The 13,074-nt window shown below is 43.1% G+C and overlaps 1 long non-coding RNA gene across 1 annotated transcript; it reads right to left on the bottom strand.

Annotated features, from left to right (window-relative positions):
- Positions 1-244: 244 nt before the first annotated feature.
- On the bottom strand, positions 245-1,062 carry LOC127911923 (uncharacterized). Its single transcript, XR_008079809.1, has 3 exons — positions 742-1,062; positions 473-625; positions 245-378 (listed from the first exon to the last, which is right to left on the bottom strand). It is a non-coding gene; the product is annotated as an uncharacterized LOC127911923 (long non-coding RNA).
- Between the last annotated feature and the right edge of the window lie 12,012 nt (positions 1,063-13,074).

Below are 13,074 nucleotides of genomic sequence, written 5' to 3'. Positions count from 1 at the left end.
ACTGCTTTGCTTTATCTTGGCCAGGTCGCAATTGTAAATGAGAATTTGTTCTCAACTTGCCTACCTGGTTAAAAAAAGGTGAAATAAAAAATAAAATAAAAATATGGGTTGCATGCAAAGCCAACAAACCTTTGACTTTGAGTTAACAAAAACCGTGAAATAGACTACATGACTTGGCTCCATTCCTATACCACCCTTCTGTAACAGATGCTACAGTGTAGTTCTATAGTATGTTGCTAGGTACCTGGAGGGGTAAGCAACAGGAGGGGGCGGAGACGGTTGCCATGGAGACACAAAAACCGCATGGTCCCAATGTCGCGAGAGGACCCTTTTCCGTGGGTACCTCTGGTTTAGGGCATCTTTAGGGTGCAGGACATCCTGGAAGGAAAATGTGAATAGATGCATGTCATTATTGTTGTATGATCGAATTATGACTGCCATGTTTCAGAGTTAATACTGTGGTGTTACGTACCGCAGGAATAGTGACTGCCAGATCGACTGAGATGTCTGGTTTGGTGCAAGTTCCCAGTGGGTAGATGCCCATGTGGAACTTGCCTTTGTCTGCCTTTGGCACCAGGAGAAAGGAGACCTGTACTACCCCTGACAACCATGACAGGTCCCTCAGCTGGAGAAAAAAAAAGATGATTGGCATTGAAACATTTATGGAGGTCACTGAGTTCAGACCAAATACAACAAGTTGCCATTAGTTCTAATCCCCTGGACACAGTGTCACTAACATACCTCCTCCACCTCATGAGTCTGTGGTACAGTGTGGAGCTGCTCAGTGACTTTCTGGACAAAAGAGTCGATTCAGATGCTTCCTGCTCAACATAACTCAACATAACCTCCTTCAGCAGTTCCTCCATCTGCAGTTCCTCCTTCAGCAGTTCCGCCATCTGTTGGCATCGGCAAAGAGATAAAATGGAGATTAAATAGCTAATGCCCCTAAAAAAACTTCTCATCTAGAAACATGTATTATAAGTGTAAATAGGATCATTTTGGTCATAAAGTCAGTCTCGTCCAAAACAGAGTTTTGTGGTTGTGACATTTGGGACGGTTGGGTTTGTTTGAATCCTGCCCACAGCCCAAATCATCAATTTGGAGTGCAGCAGCACTTGACCCAATCTTAATGCCAGTGGTAAAATTGGGTTGACTTTGGATATCCCTATGTGGCTAGTTAGGGACCATCAATAAATTACACAGTATACATTGGGCAATATGTAAAAATTCCAATAGCTCCAAATTTCAATGGCTTAACCTCAAAACAACTATAAACTGTAAAAATTCAAATGCAAATATTGAAAGCATTTAATGAGCAAACTAAAATAATCTAATTTACATTTTTCAATTTATTGACGGTGCATAAGTAGCCTGGAGATATGCTATCTAAAGTCAAACCAACTTTGCCACGGTCACACTATTCGGCTGAAGCTAATTGGCTAAATAATTTGGCCAACTCTTCCCACCTGTGAACACACAATAGACACCCACATCAAACCACACTTACGTTTGAATTCAGGCATGTCAGCTAGAATTTCATAATGAACCAAATCTAAAACGAGGCCAAAACAGGGAGTGCAGTAGCCCTTTAACACATGTATATGCATAGGCGGTAGCTGTCATTTTTTCAGTGACCTGAAATGTGCTGCTGTTCGTAAATACAGGCATGGGTAACATTTCCCTGACTCTCCATACATTCAACCCTTCGCATTAACTGTGTGTTTGCTTGTGTCTTTTGTTCTATTATATAATATTTATTCAACTGTTCGACCAAGACACTAACTTTACATTTGTAACAAAGTCATATTTGATATAGCACATTCATAATTTATACTGTGCATACCAACTTCATTTAATGACTTGTTATTTTTGATTGACATTGTACTGAAGTGTTGATGGAGCTAGCACGCAAGCATTTCACTGGACCTTTTATACCGTCAGTAAACTGTGTACATGACGGATAACATTTGATTTGATCATGCATGCCTGAACACATGTAGTAGAGTTAAAATGGTTATTCCATCAAACTTCAAATGATTAGAATAGTACACAACGCAGAACAGAACAAGCAGGTTGAGGGTCAGTGGCCAAAGCCAGCGAACAGGAATATTCCAAGTTCAGACAGAAGGGGGGAGTCAGATCGCTATGATCGCCAGGAACTTTTCTTTTGGTGTCTATTTTTAATTGTTGCGCTACTGGTGCTGCCTGTTGATGTTAGGTAGGCAACTACAGTAGCTGAATGATGTTAACATATTTGTGTTTTGTTTCATTAAATGTATTTTATTTCATCTGGTTGCTTGTGTCACCTTCTAACACTCCCGTTCTCCTCAGTCCGAGAAAACACTGAGAGAGAAAGGTATATGTTGCAGATTACTCCTCTGTAGAAGTCCATAACGTGAAATAAATTAAACATCCCAAGGTTACTGCTGTAGATATTGTTATAAGGGAGTGTGAGACTATTGAAACATGTAACTTTCAGAGTTTTATTGTTGTTATTAATATAGTTTACAGAGTGTTAAAAGTGCTGCTGTTGCTAGCTAGCATGCCTTTCTGTGATGCAGATGGTGCTGGCGTTGCATTATGGGAGATGTAGTTTGGTCCTCCACAGTCTGAATGGAATAGAGGCGATTTCACGTTGTAACTTGTTTATGTTGCAGTCTTTTGTACATGAGTTGTTGTATTTTGGTACTGTCAACACTGAAAGCACCTAGCAATGTATTGGGGATGTGAGACAGGATATGTGTTTTACCTATCTTCATGCTCCTGTGTAGAACATCTTGTCAGATGGTGCATTGGAGACTGTGTTCCTGTCCTGTCTTTCCACAATACTATTGCAGGTATAGTCCTATTGTCTAAGAATTAAGATTATTAATTCTCTGTATTAAGGACTGGTTATTATTTTATAGTATACATTATGGCTTTATGTATGAGTGTGATTGTGTGAGTCTGAGAAAACACTGAGAGAGAAAGAACAACTTGTCAGATGGTGCATTGGAGACTGATGTGTTCCTGTCCTGTCTTTTCACAATACTATTGCAGATCAACATAAAGCCTAAAAGGCAGCCGTGGTGTCTTTTCTTGGTTCTCCTGTGGTACATAAGAAACCCACGACAGATTGGTGCCGTGACCCGTATCAGCAGGTCAGCTGCAGCAGATCGCCGGGGGACCCCTACACAGAACTGGATCGACATCACACATTTAGAACATTTGAGGGCAAGGTGAACTTTGGACAATATGTTGCGTACACCTCAGTTGTATGAGATTACAGAACAGGAGAGAGAAGACATATCAGGTGTTGGTGATAACAATGTGCATGTTACTGTGAGAGGTCCACAAGGTATTGCCACTGGGGTGGGGCGGGGAGCTCAGTTGGCCAGTATGGTGGAACATACTGCTAGAGCCAGTCCTCTTAGATATCCAGTAATCGATACTAGAGTGCCAAGTGTTAGCAGTAGCCAACCAGAGCATGTTAGCAGTAGCCAACCAGGCAACGATAACAGTGAAGAGTCCCAGAAAGCCATAGAGGGTGAAAATGAAAACCAAACCCAATTGCAAGCCCTAGCAGAGTTAGTCAAACAACTGGGCAGTGAAATTAGTCTAGCAAGGGCTGGTGCAAGCACTCCCCCTCCCCAACCAATAGTAGAAATACCTGATTGGTCAAAGGTCAACCTAATTCTGAAGTCAGACGTCAGAGAACCACCCCACTTCCGGGGTGATAGCACAGACCGGTGAACAGTGACTGAATGGCAAGAACTTATGCAAGTTTACTTGAAAAAGAAGGGATGCAGTATATCAGAACAGGGGCAAGAGATACAGGATAGTCCCGGGCTAAAGACAGTCAGAATTGAGCTCCGTGGAAACCCTCTTGTTAACATAAGCAGAGAACCTGAAGCCATATACAATATCTTGAGGCAACACTTTGGAGAAGCAATCTCGTCAACGATTCCATTAGGATACTTCTATGAAACCTTACCAAGACAGTCAGAGAGCTGCTTGGATTATTGGGTTAGACTGAACAAAGCAATTGACCTTGCCAATGAGTGCTTGCAAAGAGCACTGCCCTGATCCAGCATTATATGCCGCTCTTAGGTGCAGGCCTATTGAAAATTGGACCTTTGGAGATTTGCAGGCAATGATTGACCGCCATCACAGAGACAAACAGTTAGCCAGACACAGGGTGCAATGTACTGCCAAGGTAGAAGTTGTGATGACTCCCGACGCTTGGTGTATGACTCAACAACAAGCAGTCGGTCATGATAGTTCAGCTACACCCATTAACAGTGATCAGGCTCCATTGAACAAAGTGATTTCTCTCCTGGAAAAGCTCCTGTCAACCCAGGAACAGAATCAAAGGAGAACTTCGGCCAGAACGCCACAAACAACAGCTGCTGGTCCCTGTAGAATTCGTAAGGCCTCAGACCATTCAACTCAGTCGTACTGCTTTAAGGAGGGCTTATGCTTCAAGTGTCACAGGACAGGCCACAGAGGCTTTGAATGTCCAGCAAGAAAACAAGTTGGAGAGGCAACTACCGAGGCTCCTCCTGGGCCCGCTAAACTAACATGCTCACACCAAGAGGGGGGCAGTGTGGGTGAACATGTTACACCCCCACAGAACATCACGGATATAAGGACTGGAAACACAATGAAAACCGAGGCGATTTATTCGAAAATAGAGAGTATTGACAGTCTTTTTTATGATCCAGTAATGGTGCAAAAAATTGTAGAACTTCAAGCTCTGATAGATAGTGGGTCTATGACCTGCACTTTAAGTGAGTCAGTTGAAGACACACTTCTGAGATGTAATGTGATAAAACCAGATTCTCGAAAGCCAACTCAAGTAGTTCTTGTAGGCTGTGGGGGCAACCAGGCACAGCCTAAGTATGAATATGATTTGAACATTGATCTTTTAGATTGCAAGATGGCAGTGACTGTTTTAGTTGTACCTGGACAGACAGACAGTATGATAGTTGGATCGCCATAAAACACATAATGCAACAAAACGCCATAAAACACATAATGCAACAGGTTAAGAAAACAAAGTGGTATTGGGACAGCCTCTCCAAACCTGCCAAAGGAGATTCACATGGACTTTTACTCAGCATGCCAGCCAACGTGAACCACTGGCACGGTGACAAAATACCAGACAAAGTGGGAACTGTAATGCTCAAGCAGAGTGTGACTCTCATGCCTCAACATGAACATTTGGTCTGGGGAAAACTGAAAGAAAAGGTGCCACTATCAGTTGGTAGTACTGTAGTCATAGAGGCCACTACAGCACGATCTGCACCAAGAAATGTCCTAGTAGGACACACTGTATGTCCTTTGAGAGGTGATCAACATGTTGGACCACCCTATTGTTCTCTGCCGTAACTCCAAGTTGGCTGATGTTCACCCATGCCTAGCCCTAGAAGACCTAGAGCTCTATTTCAGCCATGCTGAGAACCCCAGTAAGGTCCAGTCTGCTCTTCAGAATGTCACCAAAGCTGGGGAAGAATGTTCAGTTAGTGGGAAAAGGACCAAGGAGTATCTACAAAAGTTGGAAAAGTTGGGCTTAACAGAAGTTGACATAGAGTTCTGTGAAGTGTCTGATATGTGGAAAGGAAAACTAGTAGACCTTATTGCTCAGTATGAAGGCATCTTCTCCAGGGACCGACTTGACTGTGGAGAAGCAAAGAACGTCATCCACCGTATCCGACTCAAAGATGAAAAGCCTTTCAGGCTGCCGTACAGGTGGGTCTCTCCATCTGACTACCAGAAACTGAGGCAGACGCTGGAGGAAATGGAGGAGAAGGGCATCAAAGGTTCTTCTGGACTGGTATGGAAGGGGAGATGAAGAAGTATGTCTCCTACTTTAAACGCTGTGTGGTTGGCAAGACAGTGGAGCCAGAGGCTAGGGCACCGTTGGAATCTATACAGACCAGCACAGCATTGGAACTGGTGTGCATAGACTTCTGGTCAGCAGAAGGAAGGGATGGAGAGAGCGTTGATGTACTCATCATCACAGATCATTTTACAAAGCTGGCACATGCCTTTCCTTGCCTGAACCAGACAGCAAAGGTGGTTGCCCAGAAGTTATGGAACCAGTTCTTCTGTGTCCATGGGTTTCCCCAGTGGATACACTCTGACAAAGGAGTCACTTAATCGCAGAACTGCTACAAGTGTCAGGAATGAGAAAGTCCCATACCACTCCATATCATCCTATGGGCAACGGTCAAACGGAAAGATTCAACCGCACACGCGGTAACATGGTCCGATCTTTGCCAGCGAGAGCAAAAGAAAGATGGCCCCAGATGATACAGATGCTCACCTTCTCGTACAACTGTACTACACGAAACAACAGGATTTGCACTGTTCTTCCTGATGTTCGGCCGAATTCCACGGCTGCCAGTGGACATCATGTTTGGAAGTACCTTGAAAAACGAAGACATGTTCACTCATGACGAGCATGTTGACTCGTTCCAAAAGGACCTACGAGAGGCTGTCAGGATTGCTCAGGACAACACCACTGAAGCTCAGAAAAAAGCAAACAAGGCAGTATAACAAGAGAGTGAAAGATACTGCCCTGGAGATTGGAGACCGGGTTCGCTTGGCAAACCGAAAGGAAAGAGGGAAAGGTAAACTTGCCGACTTGTGGGATTCAACGGTCTATGTGATCACATGGAAAGACCCGTCTGTGCACATCTACAGAGTCGAAGATCCTACTACCAAGAAGAGTAAGGTAGTTCATCGAAACCTCATACTGCCAGTGAACTTCCTTCCGGTGGGACAGACAGACGAGATGTCCACAGTAGCCTCTACTGCTTCAGAGGAGGACAGAAACGCAGACAGCGGTGACGAAAGGCCGGTATTCGATATGGATGAGGATTCAGAGGATCGAAGGACTGCTGTCTGGATTCTCGAGGGCCAGAACCCTGAGGGGTCCACGGAAGCTGAAGCTCAAAAATCTTTGGGACTGGAAGATGGAGTAAACATGTGAGAAGCTGATCCTCAAAGCCCAGGGAAGGACATGATCTCCGGACAAGCAGCTAACTCACGCACAGGAAGCTCCTCAAGGATGCCTAGTGATGATTCAAGTGATCCTTCTGAAGATGACGCAAGTAGAAAAGCAACGTCGGTGAGCAGTCTAGATGGCATCAGCAGTAGAAGTTCACCAGTCAGCGGCTTTGTATGCATAAGATCTACTAAGAAGAGAATGAGTAACCAGAGAGAGGTAGAGCGCAGAAAGAGCCAGACTTCAGAGTTCACTGATACAGTCCTGAGACCCAGTGAAGGCACTTTGAGAACTCGAACTGGAAGAGTTGTGAAGCCTGTCAGAAGACTTTTAGAGCCAATGAGTCAAGTGATTGCTGAGCCTGACAAAAGAGAGCATCTAGCCGCCCTGATTCAGGCCCTATCAACTTTGAACTTTTAATGATGCTTTGTGGGTGTTAGTTGTTGATGTGTGCAGAGGGTCCCTGGTTCGAACCTGGGTAGGGGCGAGGGGACGGACTAAAGTTATACTGTTACATTGATGCTGTTGACCCGGATCACTGGTTACTGCGGAAAAGAGGAGATCAAAATGGGGGTGAGTGTAACCAATGTGAAATGGCTAGCTAGTTAGCGGTGGTGCGCGCTAATAGAGTTTCAATCGGTGACGTCACTCGCTCTGAGACCTTGAAGTAGTGGTTCCCCTTGCTCTGCAAGGGCCGCGGCTTTTGTGGAGCGATGGGTAACGATGCTTCATGGGTGTCAGTTGTTGATGTGTGCAGAGGGTCTCTGGTTTGAGTCCGGCGAAGGGACGGACTAAAGTTATACTGTTACACACAAAAAAACATGACTCCCACCCGACTGTAACCCTGGTTTCACTTGCATCTTGAGCAGGCTGCAGTGGAAGAGGCTCTCCTCCTCCTTCAGTTGGTTCAGTTTCTCTGCAGTGGGAGGTTTGTACAGATCACAGCACGGGACTGAGGAACCAATCCCTTTCCTGGGCCACCTCGGGTTTACCCCTTTTGGCCCTGGTCGGGCCCTCATCTTCCTCACGATTGGAAGACTCAGATTGATCCATGTTTAAAATGTGAGAAACATGATGTGTAATATTAATACAACACACATATTGATTATGCTGTGGTGGAAAATATAGCAAGCTAGCCAACTTTGCTCAACTTCACGATTTACGGTGAGACGGCCTGGAGCTTCGACTTCCCATAACATATAATTTATGAAAGACTACAGATTTCAGAAATTGCATGCTATTCTTTGGATGTTGAAATCCGTAATTTTTTATTTAAAAAAAACATAGTTATGTGAAATCGGATCTCCAGTCTGCACACACTATTCGCTGCTCATCGTAAAATCGTGGAGTTGAGTAGTTCAACCTGGACTAAAGGGTAGACGTAATGGTAAACAGGATACTCAAATTATTATGACATATTACATTTGGTATGGTATAGTGATTGGGCGGGGGGTTGATAGTTACTTATTGGGATATTGTTTGAAAATATACTGTATAGTTTTGACAATATCATTTAAGGTTAGTATTTTTACTTTACCACTGAATATGGCTACAAGTCGGGTAAACAATACTTTCCTATCAATGTTTTGTCTCAAAATGTCATACACTGAAAGACCAACCGCACAGACAATCGGCAAGGTAAGTTGACATTTAATCGCGCTTAACATTCCAGCTTGTAAGGAAAACTTGATTTGCATTGCTATGTTTCAGACTATATATCAAGTATTGATATAAAAGTGATGTATTAGGCTAAGTATGTGCAGGTAGTTAGCTATGTATCCGTTGCCACTAGCTGCCATTGCCCACATGCCAAAGACGAAAAAGTACACCAGGTAACGTAACTGCTCATCAACTGTTGATTTCATTTTTTTTTCGTAATTGGTTGTTCAATCAATAAGAAATAGTTTTAATTTAGTGCATATGACAACTTTTGGTTTTTGTCGGCTCAGTTATCACATGTAGACAGGGCCAGTCAAACGTCAGCGCATTACGACATGCAACACAGCTTTAACATTGACTCGTTTCTGTGTAACTCCTCCCATAAAGCGCAACATGCGTTGCTTTGAGCAGTTTCGGGTTGATGCAGAGTTTTTAAAGCCAGGGGACTAATATCACGGGACTTCCGGGAACACTTGTGAAACAGACCCAACAGCCCAGGCTGGGATTGACAAATATACAATTTTTCCTTAGTTGTTTGGTTTTCTTGAAATCTAAAAGCTCATCCTAGATTCGAGCCAATGTCTTAAGTAGTTGAACATGTTATTACTCCAACCTCGCGAAAGTGACAGACTAACACGTTTTCATTTGTGTCAAAAACACCTTTATATGGAAGGAGTGCCTTTTGATTTGAAGGCGTGCACATTCGCATTTCGGCGGGATAGGACCGTTAGACCCCTCCCCAGTCCAGAGAGATCATCAGACAACACCTGCCCCAGTCTTAGGACAACACCTCACCCACGGACAATTATACATTGAAGGGAAAGTTTTATTTTATGTGTTTCTACGCAGGAGTTTAGCTACCCAACGTCGCCATGACATGGCCTACAAGTGGGATCGGGGATTTCTATTGGGAGAAGTAGTTTTAGCCAATTTTCATACTGTACTGTCTTTGCAGAGATATTAGCAAAGGAGGAGATAAGAATCCCAGGGGGAAATGAATGGAGAAACTATACAGCTCTGTCCAGCAGGCTATCGACCAATCAGGCAGTTTATTTTATTTATTTTTATTTAACCTTTATTAACTAGGCAAGTCAGTTAAGAACAAATTCTTATTTACAATGACGGCCTGGGAAAGGTGGGTTAACTGCCGTGTTCAGGGGCAGAACGACACATATTTACCTTGTCAGTTTCTAAGCTATCCTCACACAAACCCTTTTAAAATTCAGGTTATAAATCGAGAAACATCTCTATTTTCCTCGAAAGTATACTTTAGTACAGAGTACGAATTCATTATCTAATATTTTGGAAAATATTTGTTAGGTTGAGCTTATTGTTCACATAATTCATGCACATGTTGGGTTTTTGTGGTAGCGTGTCTTGAGACACATGCATAGCTAGCAAGCTAGATAGACCAATAACCACCTTTTGTAACAAGAAATGAACAATCTCTTTGAAGCTGTCGTGATTGAACAGCACTCAGGCTTAGGCTAAGTGGACACAACACAATGCACCCACACAAACATAAAAGGTTGCTTGCTAATCTAGATAAGAATGCTTACTTTCAGTAAAGAGAGAGTTGTTTGCACCTCCCTATTTGAATTGATCAAAGAGGAGAGCATCCAGATTAAGAACTGTGTGTCTGTGGAGCACGACCTATTTCACAGTGGTACATGCCAATATGGTCAGTGATTTTTGGGATAGACTCAACTTATCCCATCGCCCATTGGTAGAGCATGGCGCTTGTAACGCCAGGGTAGTGGGTTCGATTCCCGGGACCACCCATACGTAGAATGTATGCACACATGACTGTAAGTCGCTTTGGATAAAAGCGTCTGCTAAATGGCATATATTATTATTATATAACGAGACCAACATTACTACCAGCTCCTCTCTCATCATGCAGGTAGATTATTATCACTGGCCAAGAGGTGGATCATGCTATGGGTGTACTTTATTCATTATTGGCCATGTTAGATTGACATGAATCTTTTGTTGAAGGGGAAACTTGCTGTCGCTCCTTACAGGCAGACAGCCTGGTGTGTCCCCCTCTCTTGTGATATCCTGGTGCTCACCTCTCAGAAATGCATGCAGGTGTGTGTGCGCATGTGAGGCAGTGGCCTTATACAGTGCCGTCCACTGCTGTTTCTGCCCGTTGCTCAGGTCTTCACAGGTGTGTCTGTGTTCCAGATGTACGAGTCGGATGGATCCATAATTGTGTACTGGCAGGCATTGCACACCCCTGAGACGCCAACAGGTAACTTCCACCCCATATACAAATACTCCATCTCCTCCAACCCTCACCACTGCACACAAACCCAGCAGTACCTCTGTGGGACCAGTGAATGTGCGACAAAAGGGAAGCCTAAAGCAGGAAACACCTGCCTGGTAGGATATGCGTCCTCTCTGATTCCACTTAACTCATGATCCACAGAGACAGAAAGCCTATGAAGGAAGGGTAACTCAGAATCAAACTACGGCTATTACCAATGTCCCACAGTTATGCCTTAACTAGTCTAGAGGACATGGTACGCATTGTCCAGTAGTGCTGAGCGATATTTCGGGGGGGAGTGGTTTGTTGACAGATGTGGGTTCAATTGCTTGATATTCTATTTAGTTTTTTTTTGTGAGCCCAATGTGCTGAACGAAATCAAATAATTCCCGAAAGAAATCAAGTCAAAAACTATGTGGGACGCTGGGCTTAAGGGAGTTGTAGTTTTTATTAAACAAATATTCAACCTAGTTCAGAGCAGAAAAGTGGTAATTAATTACAATAACCATAATCCATTGCGCCTGGTCTTTCTGGTTCAGACAGAGATGGGTACACTTTTACGTCTGCTATGTTAGGTTAGATACACAGACTGCATAGACCGCATGAAAGAGAAATGTACAGTTTGGGGTGCACAGAGAATATTCAATGTTCTGTCTGGCTAGCTGCTACTGCCTGAGATAAGATGATGGCCTTCTGAGTGGCGCGGTGGTCTAAAGCACTGCACCATACATAGTGCATAGAAACACAACCATCACAGCCGGCCGTGATTTAATAAATAATAATAATTCAATAGATGAGATGACTGAATGAAATATTTCATAGTAATTTCCTATTTTTCTATTGATGTCTACCCAATGTGGATCTGAGGGAGACAAAGGAATATTTTCTATATTTTTGCAATTGAATGTTCATCATTTTTGGCTTTGGAATTTCCATTAAAAAGCTCGAAAATAATTGTAATGTTATTTCATAATGCATTTTAATGTAAATTAAAAATATATATATCTAAATTGAAAACTGTGATAATATTTTAACAATCGAACCGTAACCAAACCGACCTCAAAAAGCATTTAATGTCCAGAGCTTCTTTCCCATGGACATGAACTTTGGTCCAGCGGTCAGATAGAAGAATATTGTCATAATCAAGTAGTTTCCTACATATACTGAACAAAGAAATGTCAAAGATTTTACTGAGTTACAGTTCATATAAGGAAACATGTCTGGTGAGTAGGCAGGCCATTGAACACCTGGGACATTTTCAGCTTCCGGGAATTGTGCACAGATCCTTGTGAAATGGGGCAGTGCATTATTATGCTGAAACGTGGTGATGGAGGTGAACGAATGGCACGGCAATGGGCCTCAGGATCTCGTCAACGTATCTCTCTGTATTCAAACTGCCATCAATAAAATACAATTGTGTTCATTGACCGTAGCTTATGCCTGCCCATACGATAATACCACTGCCACCATGGGGCACTCTTGACAACGTTGACATCAGCAAACCGCTCGCCCACACGAGACTATACACGTGGTCTGCGGTTGTGAGGCTGGTTGGACATACTGCCAAATTCTCTAAAATTACGTTGGAGGCGGCTTATGGTAGAGAAATTAACATTAAATTATCTGGTAACAGCTCTGGTGGACATTCCTGCAGTCAGCATGCCAATTGCACGCTCCCTTAACTTGAGACATCTATGGCATTGTATTGTGGGACAAAACTGCACATTTTATAGTGGCCTTTTATTGTCCCCAGCACAGGGTACACCTGCGTAATGATCATGCAATTTAATCAGCTTCTTGATATGTCACACCTGTCAGGTGGATGGATAATCTTGGCAAAGGAGAAATGCTAATTTAAGAGGGATATAAACAAATTTGTGCATAAAATTTGAGAGAAATAAGCTTTTTGTGCGTATGTGTAATGACAGATTTCCTCTTCTTCATCTGAAGAGGTGTAGCAAGGATCGGACCAAAACGCAGCGTGGTAAGTGTCCATGTTTTAATAGAAAAACTGAACACGACAGAATACAAAATAACAAAGTGAAATTAAACTAAACAGTCCTGTGTGGCACAAACACTGACACAGGAAACAAACATCCACAAATCAGCAGTGAAACCCAGGCTACCTAAATATGGTTCTCAATCAGGGACAACG

This window comes from Oncorhynchus keta, chromosome 25, assembly GCF_023373465.1.
Source record: "Oncorhynchus keta strain PuntledgeMale-10-30-2019 chromosome 25, Oket_V2, whole genome shotgun sequence".
Lineage (NCBI taxonomy): Eukaryota > Metazoa > Chordata > Actinopteri > Salmoniformes > Salmonidae > Oncorhynchus > Oncorhynchus keta.
Note: the sequence above shows the minus strand (reverse complement) of the source record. Positions and strands in the feature narration are given on the sequence as shown.